The sequence below is a fragment of the Marmota flaviventris genome, chromosome 1 (assembly GCF_047511675.1).
Source record: "Marmota flaviventris isolate mMarFla1 chromosome 1, mMarFla1.hap1, whole genome shotgun sequence".
Classification (NCBI taxonomy): Eukaryota; Metazoa; Chordata; class Mammalia; order Rodentia; family Sciuridae; genus Marmota; species Marmota flaviventris.
In genome coordinates, this window is record NC_092498.1 from 213738901 (window position 1) to 213752473 (window position 13573).

General features: G+C 39.3%; 1 pseudogene; it reads left to right on the plus strand.

Annotated features, from left to right (window-relative positions):
• The first annotated feature begins 7825 nt into the window (after positions 1–7825).
• LOC114107907 (olfactory receptor 7E24-like) lies at positions 7826–8913 on the plus strand (annotated as a pseudogene).
• Positions 8914–13573: the final 4660 nt, after the last annotated feature.

Here is a 13573-nt window from a genome sequence, read left to right on the forward strand (position 1 = left end):
GAGATCACAAATCCATGAAGCAGTTTTAGCAGGCTAGATGGAGTAGAGAATCAAAGAAAAGAAAAAGAGTGAAGAGTCATTTTACATAGCACATATTTTATTGATATTATATGGGTTTATTCAAATAAACCTGCAGAGAATTAAACTCGTCAGAGGAGTTGATGTTACATCATGTGTCCTCCAAGAGCTCATGTGTAAGACAATGCAAGAAAATTTAGAGATGAAATGTTTGAGTTATACGAGGCTTCACCTAATCAGTATATTCATTCCCTGATAGGAATTAACTGGGTGGTGACTGAAGGCAGATAGAGTGTGGCTGGAGGAGGTGGGTCCTGGTGGGCATGCCTTTGGAGTTTCTATTTTATTCTTGCTGAGAAAACACTCTCTACACTTTCTGGGTGACCCATTCCAGCTGTACACACTTCTGCCATGATGTTCTGCCTCACCTCAGGCAGAACTAGGGAATGGACTAGGCCATTGATGGACTAAGACCGTGAGCCCCAAATAAACTTTTCCTCCTCTAAATTGTTCTGTCAGGTCTTTTGGTCACAGAAATGAAAAACCTGACTAAACAACTTCTTACAGCTTATGATTTCTATGACTCATACAGTGCACACTATTGCCACATTTGTGGTCAGTGCTACTATTGATATTGTGCACTGAATCATTCATATTTATTCAAATTTTAAGTTTACAATGACAAGGATGTTTATTTTATATTCTATCATTTTTAAAGAAAAAAATACAAATCCACACAGGAGGCCAATGAGAAGTGGGAAGAATGATGAGACCCCTTGCAGTAAAAGGGCACATGCTGCTCTCTGGTCAGGATCCCTAACCCTTGCTCTAGTATTCAGGAAAATCAGTCCTTGCACGATTGTAAAAATCTTGTCAAAGAGCTTTGTCCAAAGGCCTAAAAATAAAATAAAGTATATCAAACTGCTTCTTAATTTCCCTTAAAGGAAGGTCTTTCCTCATTAACTATTTTTTTTCCTTAAACAATAAGACATATTTCATTGTGATCATGAATTTCTCTCCTCGGTTCCTGGACTTCAAACATTGCTCAGTTCAATATCTCTAAGGTGAGTATGAAAAGAGGGTTGGATGAGGGAAATGAAAGAGTGTGCAGAGTCTGGGTGTTTCACTACTGAACATTATTATTGTAGGTACACAGACCTAAGTGTGAGCACCTTCCTTGTGCCTGCCTGAATCACAAGTATACAGAGTGATGGGTGCTTATTTTGTTATTTTCCTATTCTCACCCTCAATGCTTTTTCAAAAGGTGTCCAAGAAAACTAGACACACAAAATCTAACAGGTGTCTCTGAATTCCAACTCCTGAGCCTGTCCGAGGATCCAGACCTGCAGCCCGTCCTCTTTGGACTGTTCCTGTCCATGTACCTGGTCACAGTGCTCGGGAACCTGCTCATCATCCTGGCCGCCAGCTCTGACCCCCACCTCCACACACCCATGTACTTCTTCCTCTCCAACTTGTACTTGGCTGACATTGGTTTCATCTCGACCACAGTCTCAAAGATGCTGGTGAACATCCAGACTCATAGCAGAGTCATCTCCTACGTGGGCTGCCTGACAGATGTCTCTTTTTGCCATTTTTGTCTGCATGGATGACATGCTTCTGACTGTGATGGCCTATGACCAGTTTGTGGTCATCTGTCACCCTCTGCAGTATTCAGTTATTATTAGCCTTTGCCTCTGTGGCTTCTTAGATTTGGTGTCTTTCTTGCTGAGTCTTTTGGACTCCCAGCTGCACAGTTTGATGATTTTAAAAATTACCAGCTTCAAGAATGTGGAAATTTCTAGTTTCTTCTGTGACCCTTCTCAACTTCTGAATATTTCCTGCTTGAACACCTTCTCTGATAACATTGTGAAATATTTACTTGCTGCCATATATAGCCTTTTTACCATCTCAGGGATCCTTTTCTCTTACTACAAAATTATTTCCTCCATTCTGAGGATCCCATCTTCAGGTGAGAAGTACAAAGCCTTCTCTACCTGTGGCTCTCAACTGGCAGTTGTTGGCTTATTTTTTGGAACAGCCTCAGGGGTGTACCTTGGATCAGCTGTGACACATTCTCCCAGAAAGGGTGCGGTGGCCTCAATGATGTACACTGTGGTCACCCCCATGCTGAATCCTTTCATCTACAGCGTGAGGAACAGGGGCATTAAAATGGCCCTGAGGAGGCTGCAAGCAGGACAGTGTAATCTCACCCCTTGTGGTGTCTAGTTGCAATTAATGTTAGAAAATGCAGAAAAACTAAATACATGGTTCTGTCAATATGCTCCTGGGTCTAATTTCTCACCAAGTTATATAGTAGAATGGTTGGAACTCATGTTGGGAAAGGATGTTTGGAAGTTTTCACATTGGCAACAAATTTTTAGTTTGGTGAGATAAAAAAAAATATTGGAGATAGTTGATAGTGATTGTTTCACAACTCTGTCGATATTTAATGCCCCTGAGATATGCAATTGGCAATGGTAATTAATGATTGCAAGTATTTGTAACTTAAAATTTCCATAATAAAGTGGACTTTATAAACCACAATGTTTAAAACACAATTGAAGAAATCAATATTACAAATGGACTTCTTTTTCTATTTAAAAAATTCTTAAATGACATTAGCTGATGTTCATTTTTTACTCTTCTTCCTACCAAATCATTATTAGGACAACTTAGAGTCTATGATAGGCTTGCCTCTTGGCCAGTCAGTAGTTGTATGCATTGAGCTTCCAAGGTCACACCACAGTCAATGAGCAGCCTGTGCCTCCAGCGTTTCAAATTGATGGCTCCAGTCAGGTGGGCCCCATCCTGTGTTTCTTCTCACCCAGGTGGTGTCTTAGGAAGCCCCACCTGAGCATGCACAGATGTCAACCCTAAAGATGAGGTGGGAGGCCTCTGGGTACCAGCCATGTGGAATCCACTCTCCTTAGCCACGACCACCTGAGCCAGTGTAAATAGGTAACTGCTGAGGGAGGTGAGGATAGAGGAAGGACCAACATGCAGTGTGGCTGCCCAGAGGGGAGAGTACTGCACAGTGTCAGTCATGGGGACTGAGCATTGAGGCATGTGTGTGACATCCACGGTGGTTTTGAGCATGGTGGCAATCTCACTACAATTTTCCTTTCCTCCCACACTGATCCTTCTTACCACACACTGTCATCCACATGGAGGGAATGTGTTCCTTCATGCTGTCCTTATCACTTTTATGAAAGTGATGAGGAGGAGGTGGACCTGGATGAGGATAGCACATGATCCTTCTGTGACCCTTCTCATGATCCTTCCATGAGAGATCCCTGAGTGTCAGACACTGAACTGTGTACTATTTGTAGATTATTTAATTCATCAGCAAAATCTTCACCAAGGTATAAGTGCCGTGATATTTTATTTGACAGAATAGAGAGGATCAGAGTTTTTAGTAACTGTGCTAGGAATTTTGGTCAAATAACAAGGCATGTGTGAAATGCACTGTGGATTTGACTCACATGGCATCTGAGCAGGAAAGTGCTGGCAGGTTGTCCCCTCCACAATCAGCCCTGTGTTTCACTTTACTGTGACTGCAGGATGGGACCCCATTCCTCTGCACTTCCCTTTCAGATTTCTGGTAGTTCCCAGGACAAAGCAGTGAGTAGCATCAGTTGCACCAGTTCAGGAAGAATGGCTGAGAGGGGACAAAGTTCTATGGTTAGGTGGGCCAAGTAATCCACCACAGACCTCCCATTTCCCCGACTCCAGCAGACCCATGAAGCTGCCTCCTGCTCTTGCATTCTGGTAATAGTCCTCTTATCTGAATAGGAGATAAGCAGATCTTTACTCTTTAGGAATTTTGAAAGAGCTAGGATAACCAGAGAGGTGCCTGTAGCTAAGACCTCTGGATTCAGCTTAAAATATTCTAATGGTTGGAAAACAGTGAAAAAGATTAGTGCATCACATCCAGGAAATGACAGTGTAATTTTTACTGCTGTTGGCTGAACTCCTCTTTCTGCAACAAATGCATGTTGTTACTGTCCTTGAAACCACCCCAGCTGGTTTCTAATTGATACAGTATGATGTGTCAACTGCATTCAGGTGTAACTAATCAGAACAACATTAAACTACAAAACAAACCATCAGGGTGATGAAGATGTGATGCAGGTATAAATTATAGACCAAAGTCAGATGGTTATAATTAATATGGAAAGGCTAAACTTGCAACTATTCAACTGAAATATTTTTGAACTCAAGTTACTGTTTTTTATATTTCTATAATTTTTCATCTTTATATATCCTTATTTAAATATATGATGTATATTTGAATGCAATGACCATCTCCCTTTCATTTCTCCTTCTCCAGAGCTTGTACCATGTTAGGCACAGAGGAGATAAAAAATAAAAGTGCGATGAACACTAGCTGTGTGCACAGGTCCTGGCCTTCATTGTTCAGTGTGGTTTCAACCCCCTGGTGCTCTCCTGTCTGTACCTTGCTCCTGCTCAGGAATGTCCCACAGAGCCAGAGACTAGACTGAGCATCCTTGTTTGGGTCTGTGTCATGGATACCAGAACCCCATACTTCCCTTAGCAGCATCTACAACCTTCAACTACTCACAAACAATGGCAGGAATGTCCATGAACCTAGGAGAAGAAAGTAGAAACAGAGGTAAGTGACAGGAGACCCTTTAGAGCTTTGCCTGAGACACATTATTTAATACTTTCACATTATTTAATACTTACACATAATACTTTCACATTATTCCAATATGACAGTAGAATCCTTTGACAATTATTCTGAGCAGTACACCCACTATTTTTTAATGAGTGAATGCTTAATTTAAAAAAAAAAATAAAGACCAAATAAATGTCATTAAAATGTATACTTCAGATGGTTCAAGTAGTAATGTCTTGTGATTTATATTTTAACCTAATAAGAATGGATCTTAAAAGCTAGTGTAGCTATTAAAAACTCAGAAGTGAAAGAAGTAATTGAGTACACAAGGTTCTTCCCAATTATGGCTAGGGTCCAAATCTTAAGTGATCTTCATTTTCTTTTCTTCATTTTCCTGCATTAATGTTGGGAAGTCCTTAGATATGGCATAGCATGGACCAATTAGTCTAATTGTGAGCTCTGTGCATTGAGCTTCCAAGGTCCTATATTAGTCCACAGTCAGCCTGTGCCTGCAGCCCTTCAGTGGATGGTTCCTGACCAGTGAGTTGCGTGGCTGTGTCCCCTACTGTGGCTCTACATCAGGAAGCACCCAGCTGACAGCATATTCATGGGAATGCTGGGCACAGAGTCTGAGTCTTTGTTGGGCACCAGGTATGGGTGGATCTTGGCATGTGTATTTCTTTTTTTTTTAATATTTTTTAGTTGTAGATGGACACAATATCTTTATTTATTTATTTATTTATTTATTTATTTATTTATTTATTTATTTATTTTTATGTGATGCTGAGAATCGAACCCAGTGCCTCACACATGCGAAGCAGGCTCTATACCACTGAGCTACAACCCCAGCCCAGCAAGTGCATTTCTTTGTCATGAGCCAGCAGAGAAACAGCACAACCCAGTAAGTGCAGAGGGAGCCTTGGGTTACAGGAAGAAAGTATTGTTTCTGTATCACAAGGACAAACATCACTTTGAGTATCCAGATAGGCAAATTCCAGCATGTCAATTTTCATGTCTGTTGCTTGTGAAGCTATGGTTTTATTTTAGGTAAGATATGCTTTGCATCCCCCTCCCACTGGTTCTACTTCCCATAGAAATCTCACCCACAACAGCAGAAAGTGGGTTCTTCAAAAGGGTTCCCATAAGTCTACAAAAGAATGGTGGTGGTGATAGGATGATGAGAAGGATAAGAGAAGCTAGAACATCTTAATCGGAGGTGCAGGGCTTCCCAGGCTCAGGTGCTGAGCAACATGGTCTATGCAATCTGTTTCACTTCATGTATATCATCCTGCTCCAGTTATGCATGCCCAATTTATTATTCCTTTACAGTAATCAATGAAGAACATTATATTTATGCAACTACCTCTTGTTTGTCAAGTAGGGAATAGTGAAGCCTTGTGTGCACTGTGGTGTCTGACCATAGACACAGGGCATCATAGGAGAACCCTGGCAGGCTCTCCTATCAACAAGCCAAACAGTCCTTCCTCTTCCCTGTCACTGGAGAAAGAGAGCCTTGTCCTCTGTGCTCTTCCTTGTGGGATTCCTGGGGATCACAGAGGAGAGCAGTGGGGCTCCTGCTGCTTGCACTATGGAGTAACAGTCACAGGTCACAGGAGAGATCACAGTAGAGGAGGCTGATGATCATTCAGCACAGATTGTGCTTGGGCCCCTCCAGAACCTCCATGAGATCAACACATGGTCCTCCATGCTGGAAAAGTGTCCTCTTAAAGGAAAGCCTAATATTGAATCTTGATATTATTCTCACAAACCTGGAAAGTCTTTAAATGTATACCCAAGATGTAACTGTATTTAAGACCTCATGACATAAGTACAAACCTTTATTGGGTAGGAAACAATAAAAACATGTTGTCAATGGGTCTCAGATTCTGTCAGTCCTCTGTGAAGTAGGACAGGTCACAAGTTACTGGATTCAGAATTGTCATCTGAATTTATATCCCATTGATGCAACTGTGGTAAGGATTAAATAGATACTAGGTGCGCTTTGGGTCAGAAGTGTCTACATTATTTCCTCTACTGTTCTTTTTGTTGTTATCCAATTCAATCACAGTGAGAACTGAAAAGTAATGAACACACAATTGGCTTAAGTGAGAGATTTGGAATCCACATTTTAGAAATGACCAGGCTGTCCATGAAGTGGAAATGAAGTGGCTGGAAATGAGACCTGAGCTTTGGGGCTGTCCTTGGTGAGATAGTCCTAAACTATGAAACTTTTGTGTTGAGATCACAAAACCATGAAACAGTTTTCATAAGCCAGATGGTATACAGGATCAAGAAAAAGAAAAAACAGTGAGGAGCCATTTGATACAGCAAATATGTTAATGTTATTATATGGCTTGGTACAAATAAAACTGCATAAGATTAAAGTATTCAAAGTGTTTCTTATCACTTAATTTTTCAATATCTTCTAATTGTGTCACAGTCGTGGTCAGTATTACTATTGATTATATGCATTTAACTCAACCATACTTATTGACATTTGAACTTTTCTAAATACAAGGCTACTTATTTTGTATTATCTAATCTTTGAACAGTAAACTTAAATCCAAAGAAGAGGGAAATGAGGAAATCAAAGAATAATGGAACTCTTTGATGTTATTATAGCCATTCTTTCTGACTGTGACTCATCACCCTCAGTTTATTTATCAGAGATTGGAGTTCAGATGGTGTCTTAGAAGGAATAAGTCAACAATATTATCTCAGTTACTTAGAATTTTAAATACAGGTAAATTGGACTGTTCCTAATTAATTTTTACAAAGATAGTTTTTTTTTTTCTTAATAGGAAAGCCATTATTTATTCTCTGATTTCCCTCATACAGTAGACTATATTTTACTGTGATCACCGACATCTTCTTTCTAGACCTGAGTTTCTATCATTGCTCAGTTCAATGTCTACAAACAGGTAGAAATGACGGGTGAAAAAAAATTTGTCACAACTTCTTAAAAGAAAACAAGGTAAATTGAACTCGTTTTTCAGTAACTTTTATGAAGATTATTTATTCTTCATAGGAAAATTATTACTTCTCCCCCACTTTTTTCTTAAACAGTAGACTATATTTTATTGTGATCATGAACTTCTTGCCTTTACTCCTGTGTTTTTAACTTTGTTCAGCTCAATGTCTGCAAACAGGGTGTGGAAAGAGGAGTGAATGACGGAGAAAGCTACAATGAGCGTGTGCAAGACTGCGAGTTTTACTACTGAGAACTATGTTGAGTACCTGTGGATCTCCAGTGTGAGCAGCTTCATAGTAAATACCTGAATTCAGAGTGAGGTGGGAATGATGATTTTTTGTTGTTGTTGTTGTTTACACTCTTTGCCTTTCCCAAAGGTGTCCAGAAACACAAAATGTAACCGGCATATCAAAATTTCATCTCCTGGGCCTCTCAGAGGACCCAGACCTGCAGCCCATCCTCTTTGGACTGCTCCTGTTCATGTACCTGGTCACAGTGCTTGGGAACCTGCTCATCATCCTGGCCATCAGCTCTAACTCCCACCTCCACACCCCCATGTACTTCTTCCTCTCCAACCTGTCCTTGGCTGACATCGGTTTCTCCTCCACCACGGTCCCAAAGATGATTGTGAACATCCTAACTCACAGCAGAGCCATCTCCTATGTGGGCTGCCTGACTCAGATGTCCTTTCTTATCTTTTTTGGATGTATGGATGGTATACTTCTGACTGTGATGGCCTATGACAGGTTTGTGGCCATCTGTCATCCTCTGCATTATCTGGTCATTATGAGCCCTCGCCATTGTGGCTTCTTAACTTTGGCGTCTTTTTTGCTGAGTCTTTTGGACTCCCACCTGCACAGTTTCATGACCTTAAAAATTATCAGCTTCAAGGATGTGGAAATTTCTGGTTTCCTCTGTGACCCTTCTCAGCTTCTCTGATAACATTGTCAAGTATTTTCTTGGAGTCGTATATGGTCTTTTCCCCATCTCAGGGATCCTTTTCTCTTATTATAAGATTGTTTCCTCCATTCTGAGGATCCCATCCTCAGGGGGGAGGTACAAAGCCTTCTCCACCTGTGGCTCTCACCTGGCAGTTGTTGGCTTATTTTATGGGACAGCATTTGGAGTGTACCTTGGGTCACCTTCATCACCTTCTCCCAGGAAGGGTTCAGTGGCCTCAGTGGTGTACACTGTGGTCACCCCCATGCTGAACCCCTTCATCTACAGCCTGAGGAACAGGGACATTAAAGTAGCTCTGAAGAAGCTGCACAGCAGAAATGTTTAATGTTATCACATGTAGCAATCACTTGCAATGTGTGCTCAAACTGCATTAAAGCTAATTGTCCAGTCATGTTAATCTGCCCTTTCAGTAATACTAATGGCTTCATTTTTCACATTTTTAATGTAATGACTCTGGTTAGTTTGGGAAGGTATGTTTGGAAATTTTTTTACATTGGAACAAAGTATCACTTTGGAAAAATGAAAAATTTTAGAGTTGGTTGAAGATGATTGTGTCATAGGCACATCCATGTGATTAAGGCTGCTGTTATACATAATTGAGAATGGTGAAAAATATAAATTTTTAAAACTCCCATTTATTGTTTTTGGAACAATAAATATATGAGTATAATAGCAATAGTGAACATTCTTGAATTGTGGAATTCAATCAACAAACCTACACACATATATTACAAAGTAATTCTCACTCATGCAAAATGGGGAGTCACATAAGAATTTTGAATAGATTGTCACAAAAATAAACTTACCAGTTTAATGATGTCTCTCTGTGTGTTTGTTAAAGCATAAAAACAATTATTTGTCTTTCACAGATACACTGAAAAACACTAGTTGATATAAAATAGTACATTTCAGGGCAGTAGGTTTTGTGTTCTTGACCACTAGATGAGGTTAAGGTTCCTTTTCTTTAAGTTTCTGAGAAAAATGTTTATGCATGTATAAGTCAATACTGTCATGTAGAGTCAATACTTTCTACAATGGTAGAGAGCAAAATCTACCTGTCAAATTCATGCCACTATTTGGTTTTGAGTGAGAGCTCTGCAGGAGAATGGAATCATGCAGAGTTATCAAGAAGTCAAAGTTCAATGTGATTATTCCAATCTAGATACGGTTGTTGTTATGAAGTAAATGTTAGTAAATGATATTACTAATTTTTTAAATTTTAAAATTGGTAGTTTTATTTGTAGTAGTAACAGGTAATGTTATTTTATGACTTCTGAAGGACAGGATATATTCTAAGGCCAAGGTTCCCAACCCTGCTTTAGGAAAAGACCACCCAGGTGCTGGGGATGTGGCTCAAGTGGTGCGTACTCGTCTGGCATGCGTGTGTCCTGGTTTTGATCCTCAGCACCACATACAAACAAAGATGTTGTGTCCACCGATAACTAAAAAATAAATATTAAAATTCTCTCTCTCTCTCTCTCTCTCTCTCTCTCTCTCTCTTAAAAAAAAAAGACCACCCAGCTTGGTGGCACATGCCTGTAATCCCAGTGGCTGCTTATTCCAAAGTAAAAGGAACTCAAGTTCAAAGCCAGCCTGAGCAGCTTAGTGAGGCCCTAAGTAACTTAGCAGGACCCTGTCTAAAAATAAAAAGGTACAAAGGACTGGGGATATGGCTCACTTTTTAAACACCCCTGGGTTCCATCTCTTATTTTTTTTAAAAAAAAGTGACCATTGAGAACTTCCTAGGCATATAATCTGATTGAATTTGTTTTGATTTGATGTCAGGGAATCTGAATATTTTAAAATTTGCACATTTGAATATATAAATATATCAGATTGAGAAACATTAAAGAAGAAATGTAAAAGTTAAAAAATATTCTTATGACAAACTGGTCATTAGGTAATTATTATTGTGATTGCCAGCTTGAGGAATCTCCTCCTGTGATCCGCAGTCTGGCTGGGCACAATTCACAAGCCATTTGTCAAGCAGAAACGAACTTTATTTTTAGAACACACACGCCACACCACACGAGCTCTTCTGGAATTCTCTCAGAGCCCTGCTGCCACCACCAGCTTCCAGCGAGTCTCTCAACCCCCCACTCCTCCTGCTTTTGAGGCCAATTGGCAGGGTTGAGTGGGTGGAGCCAAAAGAGTTCCCCAATGAGCAGCTCCATGGTCTGAAAGGGTGGGGAAACAGCCCAATGAACATCACCACAGAGGAGCCAATCAGCTGGCAGCTGGAAGTTTGCTGGGGTCCCTTCAGCTGTGGCCCTCAACATCTCCACCTCTCTGTTTAAACAACAAGCATGTGGCTTAGGGATCGTGCCTGCCTTAGGTTGTCCAATACTACATATGGTCCTTAACCGTCATCCGATAAGCTGACCGCAAGGCGTCAGCCTCCTGTCCTAGGTTGGTTCCATTGCAATTGGATCTTACCCGTCATTGACTACTGGTCCAGCATACAGCCACAACTTTTGGATAGGCCTTTGTACCAGTGGGGGGGGTGAGGTTCTTTGCCTCACCTCTGTTTGCCCCCAAATTTTAGCTGAATGACCATCACAAGCAGAAGGGAGGAGGATACAACCAGCCATTTGATGTCTCCTTTTGGAAAAATTGTACCACCGATGACACCATCAGCAAAAATACACCAACACTACCACAAGTCACTGCACCAACAGATAGTTCATGATGCATACAAGTGATACATTGTCCAGGCAAGTTCTGCAAGCAGTTCAGTGATAGCTATTGCAGAAGCTGTAGATTGGTTTTATCTTTGTCTTCACTGGCACTGGGATGAAGATAGGAATTCTGGCAATAATGGCAAAAGAAAAAATTATGTAACATTCCAGCAGGCACTAAAAGAAAAGAATTTTCTGAACAATTTACATTATCCTGAACAGAATTATTAAATATAATGAAAAGGAAAGGTGAAAGTAAGCAAACAGATCTGTTAACCTCCTTTTTTGTTCACATATTAAAACAATCCTCAACAGCTGTTTACCCAATTTAAATTAAACCATTTAAATTACATGAATAAGAAAAAAAAAATGGATCCATTTTTTCATGAGCGCTCATCATATATGATATATGGACATATGCACATACAAACATACAACACAAAACACAAGTGTGCACACATAATATAATACATACAACACATAACATAACAGTAAAGGCCTTATAACTTTTTACAGGTGAAATCTCCATTGCAATGTTTAAAAAATCTATAGTCAAAAAATAGAACTGATCAGCAAAACATTTACCTAGCTCTGTATGAGCTCAAAAAACAAAATAGAACTTCATGATGTGGGGAAGGGCAATAATAAAATAGATATTGAAAAAAGCATCCTTGTTTCATTGCTCTAGGTGTGGGAAAACCACTGTTGCAGATGTAATGATAGCCAAACTGGAGTTCTAGATATCAGCTTTTACGGATTTGAGCCAAATCATCTTCTTTTGGGTCTGTAGAAATCACTTTAGTTAATCTCTCTGGGATCCAAATTGGCTGCTGTTCTCCCTGTGGAAACACACAAACAGACCCCCGACTCCAGACAATTACTGGGTCAGGACCTTTCCATTGTCCTGTTAGAATATCCTTCCAAAGTACCTTGGGCTTATGTACAGTTTTTGGACACATATGCCTTTACACAGCACTAAGCCCGGATGAATCCAAATTTAAAAAGCTTAGTGTAAAAAGGGTTATTTTAAGTTTATCTTTTGGGGGATATATACCCCTTCCCAATTCCCTCTTTTTGCTTTAATAAGTACATTTTAATAGTTTGATGAGCTCTTTCAACTATGTCTTGTCCTTGTGGATTGTATAGGATTCCTGTTATATGAATAATGTCAAATGATGAGCAAAATTGTTTAAAAGAGGTAGAAGTATAGCCAGGACCATTATCTGTTCTTAATTGTTTTGAAAAGACTATAGTAGCAAAATTTAGTAAGCAATGAGCTATAATATCTTTAAATTTTTCTCCACTATGAAGGGAGCCCATCAAAAATCTGGAAGAAGTATCAACTGTAACATGCAAATATTTTAATTTTCCAAATTCTGGCAAGTGTGTGATGTCCATCTGCCTAATATGGTTAGGTATCAGTCCTCTAGGATTAACTCCAAAATTAACTTGTGGTAAAAAGGTCACACAATTTTGACATTGTTTTTATTATTTGTCTAGCTTGTTCCTTAGTTATTTTAAAATGATTTTGTAAAGTATTAGCATTGACATGGAACTTTTTATGAAAATTTGTAACTTCTTCTAGTGTAGAGAAAATATGTATGTCATGTGTAGTTTTATCTGCTAAATCATTGCCTAAACTAAGGGCTCCAGGCAATCTTGTATGTGCCCTGCTATGTCCTATAAAGAATGGATCTTTTCTGTCTCAGATAAGACTTTTTATAGTGGAAAACAAAGAGAAAACAGTAGAGGAAGGGGAAATCCTACCAGCATCTTCAAGGGATACTATAGCATTAACTATATACTGACTATCGGAAAATAAATTAAATACAGAATATTTAAACATCACAAAAGCTTGTAATACTGCATTATGATCTAACTTTTGAGCTGATTGTTTGGGTACTAAAAATGTAAAGGTTTGATCAGGTGTAACTAGTGCTGCTTGTACCATTATTTGACCCATCAGTGAATATATTTGGAGCATTCATGATAGGTGTTTTTCTTGTCATTTTTGGAAAAATTATAGGATGCGATGACCAAAAAGACAATAAAGGATTAGATGGTAATTGGTTATCAAATGAAACATTAGATTTGCATATGATTATTGCCCAAGTATTTAACTCATTAGCTAACTCATCAATTTGATCCATAGTATATGGAGTAATAATTTTATTGGGAGAAATTCCAAACACTCCCTTCGCTGCTTTTATTCCTTTGAGTATTAATTGTCCTACAGCCTAAGGATACCTAGTAAGAATAGTGTTAGGAGAATAAGATAAATGTATCCATAATAATGGACCTTCTTGC